Genomic DNA, 5,199 nt, shown 5'->3' with positions numbered 1-5,199 from the left:
TGTGAGCTGGGTTTAGACCCGTCGTGAGACAGGTTAGTTTTTACCCTACTGATGCAAGGTCGCACGCGATCGAAACCGCCTTTACGGCGGCAGTCGTTACGATAGTAATCCTGCCCAGTACGAGAGGAACGGCAGGTTCGGACATTTGGTTCGGCACTCGCCCGAGCGGGCGTTGGTGCGAGGCTACCATCCGTTGGATTACGCCTGAACGCCTCTAAGGCCGTATCCAATCTGGAGAAAACAGCCGGGCTGGCTTTCGGGCCAGTCTCGGGAAAACGATCGTCCGTACAGCGGAGGAGAACCCAGTATACATCGGGAAGGCGTCAAAGCACGGACCTTCGGGTCCACGACGAGCCGGAATCGCCGCCGCGCGGGCTCTCGGGCCCGCTGGCGGCGCATCAACGGTGAACGCGGTGATCCCGCGGCAAACGGTGTGGGTTTTCGGAATCGTCTGCAGACGACTTAAGTACCCGGGCTGGGTGTTGTACTCGGCAGAGCAGTTTACCACGCTGCGATCTGTTAAGACTGCCCTTTGCCTCGGGGGTTCGTCTTGTCGGTTGGACAGGACCCCCAATGACCGATGCGTGAACGGATCGGCCAACCGGTCTCGTTCCTCGCGTCGGGCGCGCATGGTCGATGCGCGGCGTTTCGGCGCCGCGTATCGCGAAAGGCGTCCGTCGCGCGGACCGCCGGTCGGTCGACCGCGCTGGTGATTTATTTCGGAAGTTCGTCGTACGACGAACACCGGAGGCCGTCACCGGCGCGGTCGACCGACCGGCGGTCCGCGCGACGGACGCCTTTTTTTTTTCAATTCCGTGTGGCCGTACCACTACGCAGCGACATAGGATTTATTTGAGATAATTATTTTTCACGCGCGGTCGCCTGGACCGACGGACCGACGACTGCCCCTCGGCCGCGGTTTCGTCGCCCAGCAGACGCAATTTTTTTTTCAATTCGTGTGGCCGTACCACTACGCAGCGACATAGGATTTATTTGAGATAATTATTTTTCACGCGCGGTCGCCTGGACCGACGGACCGACGACTGCCCCTCGGCCGCGGTTCGTCGCCCGGCAGACGCAATTTTTTTTTCAATTCCGTGTGGCCGTACCACTACGCAGCGACATAGGATTTATTTGAGATAATTATTTTTCACGCGCGGTCGCCTGGACCGACGGACCGACGACTGCCCCTCGGCCGCGGTTCGTCGCCCGGCAGACGCAATTTTTTTTTCAATTCCGTGTGGCCCGTACCACTACGCAGCGACATAGGATTTATTTGAGATAATTATTTTTCACGCGCGGTCGCCTGGACCGACGGACCGACGACTGCCCCTCGGCCGCGGTTCGTCGCCCGGCAGACGCAATTTTTTTTTCAATTCCGTGTGGCCGTACCACTACGCAGCGACATAGGATTTATTTGAGATAATTATTTTTCACGCGCGGTCGCCTGGACCGACGGACCGACTTTTTTTTTTTTAAATTTATCTGCCTTCCTACTACGCGCTAGCACGTGTGATTTGGCCGAAGATTGTTCGGTTGATGGAAAAAGTTATTACAGCAAGTGGATGTGGTTTACCGGTATTATTCGGTGCGGGCATTCGGCGAGCACGTCCCGCGGACTCGGAGTGCCGTACGCGGAAATATTTTTCATCGACGGGCGAGGCGCGGAGTCGCCCTTGGTGCGCGGCGGCGTCCCCGTGACCGGATCCGTGGACACTGTGCCCTTCATCGATTGCCGATTTTTGTCTGGTCGGCGTTCGACGGGTGCGAGATGGACTAACGTAAAGAATTATTACGTCCCGCGACTCGGAGTGCCGAACGCGGAAAAATTTTTCTTCGACGGGCGAGGCGCGGAGTCGCCTTGGTGCGCGGCGGCGTCCCCGTGACCGGATCCGTGGACACTGTGCCCTTCATCGATTGCCGATTTTTGTCTGGTCGGCGTTCGACGGGTGCGAGGTGGACTAACGTAAAGAATTATTACGTCCCGCGGACTCGGAGTGCCGTACGCGGAAAATATTTTTCCTCGACGGGCGAGGCGCGGAGTCGCCCTTGGTGCGCGGCGGCGTCCCCGTGACCGGATCCGTGGACACTGTGCCCTTCATCGATTGCCGATTTTTGTCTGGTCGGCGTTCGACGGGTGCGAGGTGGACTAACGTAAAGAATTATTACGTCCCGCGGACTCGGAGTGCCGTACGCGGAAATATTTTTCATCGACGGGCGAGGCGCGGAGTCGCCCTTGGTGCGCGGCGGCGTCCCCGTGACCGGATCCGTGGACACTGTGCCCTTCATCGATTGCCGATTTTTGTCTGGTCGGCGTTCGACGGGTGCGAGGTGGACTAACGTAAAATATTAATACGGCAAGTGGATGTGGTTTACCGGTATTATTCGGTGCGGGCATTCGGCGAGCACGTCCCGCGGACTCGGAGTGCGTACGCGGAAATATTTTTCCTCGACGGGCGAGGCGCGGGAGTCGCCCTTGGTGCGCGGCGGCGTCCCCGTGACCGGATCCGTGGACACTGTGCCCTTCATCGATTGCCGATTTTTGTCTGGTCGGCGTTCGACGGGTGCGAGGTGGACTAACGTAAAGAATTATTACGTCCCGCGGACTCGGAGTGCCGTACGCGGAAATATTTTTCATCGACGGGCGAGGCGCGGAGTCGCCCTTGGTGCGCGGCGGCGTCCCCGTGACCGGATCCGTGGACACTGTGCCCTTCATCGATTGCCGATTTTTGTCTGGTCGGCGTTCGACGGGTGCGAGATGGACTAACGTAAAGAATTATTACGTCCCGCGGACTCGGAGTGCCGAACGCGGAAAAATTTTTCTTCGACGGGCGAGGCGCGGAGTCGCCCTTGGTGCGCGGCGGCGTCCCCGTGACCGGATCCGTGGACACTGTGCCCTTCATCGATTGCCGATTTTTGTCTGGTCGGCGTTCGACGGTGCGAGGTGGACTAACGTAAAGAATTATTACGTCCCGCGGACTCGGAGTGCCGTACGCGGAAATATTTTTCCTCGACGGGCGAGGCGCGGAGTCGCCCTTGGTGCGCGGCGGCGTCCCCGTGACCGTGTCCGAACCACCGCGTGTGAAAATTCGATTTTTTTTTTTCACTCGACGTCCTCGGTTATTCGTCGGTGCCGGGGTGGTGCACATGACGGCAGCCCCGGCGATGTCCGTCGACACGATTTCGAATTCAACTTTTCGAACGTAGTTTTTCCGTGTGCAATAACTCGTTAACCGTTGGTTCGATCTCGACGTACCCGAGACGTGTTCACGTCGTACGTTCCGAGTACTATAGGACACCGGTGTCCGCGACATTTAAATCGGTAATCCTTTATCCGCGGCCGTACCGCTACGCACGGAGATAGACCGATATTTGATTTTCGCTTAACCGCTACGCACTGTGATTGACTGTATTCCGACGGCGGGGTCTCGGTCAACCGTTTTCACGGTTTGCCGGTGACATCGACCGTACCGTTCATCACGGGCAGACCGCAGAGTCGTTGTCCAGGGATATCCCCCTTTGCCGAAAACCTTTACCGCGTAGAATTTCTGCGCTGACCGCGACGTTACAGGGGTGATTACCGTCGCCGAGCTGCGCGCCCGCCGTACCGTCTCGTCGCACGGACCACCGTGTGTGAAAATTCGATTTTTTTTTTTCACTCGACGTCCTCGGTTATTCGTCGGTGCCGGGGTGGTGCACATGACGGCAGCCCCGGCGATGTCCGTCGACACGATTTCGAATTCAACTTTTCGAACGTAGTTTTTCCGTGTGCAATAACTCGTTAACCGTTGGTTCGATCTCGACGTACCCGAGACGTGTTCACGTCGTACGTTCCGAGTACTATAGGACACCGGTGTCCGCGACATTTAAATCGGTAATCCTTTATCCGCGGCCGTACCGCTACGCACGGATTTTGTGATTTTCGCCTAACCGCTACGCACGGTGATTGACGGATTTTCGATTCTCGGCTAACCGCTACGCACGGTGATGGCGAAGTTCCTTCGACTCGGGTGTACCACTACGCGTGAATACCCCCGTCGCACATTGTGAAACTCGAGATTTTGTAAATTTGTGAGCGACTCGGTCGTCGGCGTTCCGCCGGCGTCCGATCGCCAATCACGTACGACAGCAAAGCCACGGGCGACGCCGAAGCCGACGCGTCCATCGCCGCGCACCGGTCTGCCCCAGTCTTCGGAATGGTCAGCAATCCAGTGCCCTTCGATGGTATCCGTCCAAGTTTCGGCGACCGACCCATCTCGCACGCCGAGTGGCAAAACTCAACCGGCGTCGCAGGCCCGCCTTCCGGTGGGCCTCCGACGCGCAAATCGTTTTTTTCAAAAATCGATGACGACTCCCGTTACCGTTCCGCAAGTTACGAGCTCTCGACGCCAAAACATTCCCGCCGCGGCCGGCCATCGTCGCCGTGCCCGGCGGTCGCCGGGGCGAAGCCCCGGGACGACGGACTTCGCGTCGCGTCCCGGCTTCCCCCACGATCTCGGCTGGGGGCCGTTATAAACCTGGCGAGAGGCGCTAGCGCGGTAATTCTCCGTCCGCTGAAAACGGACGGCGTACGCGCTAACCCCGACTCTCGTCAACGCACGGGTCACGTCGCGTCGGGCGAGCGCTCGCTCTCCGCGTGTGTTCGGTCTACCGCACGCGACCGCCGCCGCAGTCGCCCCGCGTTCTGCGGGTGCTCAGTGCGGCGCTCGCGTCGACCGAAGCGCGCGGTTTACGGGCGCCCGTCCGCGCACGTATCCCACTCGAACCGCGGTCGGTCGTGCGCCGTGACCGTATACCGGTCACGGTCGTTTCGACCTTCCTCGGCGTCGGCTCGCCCACGGGCGGACCGGCGCTCGGACGCACGCGTCCCGAGACGAGTGTCCGCGTCGTCGTCGCCCCTTGGTCGGCGTCGCCGCGGGGATCCGTCACGGGACGCAGTTGTTGTAAAACCGAGATCCCTGGTTGATCCTGCCAGTAGTCATATGCTTGTCTCAAAGATTAAGCCATGCATGTCTCAGTGCAAGCCGCATTAAGGTGAAACCGCGAAAGGCTCATTAAATCAGTTGTGGTTCCTTAGATCGTACCCAAGTTACTTGGATAACTGTGGTAATTCTAGAGCTAATACATGCCGACAGAGTTCCGACCGTCGCGGCGCCCTCGGGCGTCGCTCGCGGGAGGAACGCTTTTATTAGATCAAAA

This window comes from Metopolophium dirhodum, chromosome 5, assembly GCF_019925205.1.
Source record: "Metopolophium dirhodum isolate CAU chromosome 5, ASM1992520v1, whole genome shotgun sequence".
Taxonomy (NCBI): Eukaryota; Metazoa; Arthropoda; class Insecta; order Hemiptera; family Aphididae; genus Metopolophium; species Metopolophium dirhodum.
Note: the sequence above shows the minus strand (reverse complement) of the source record.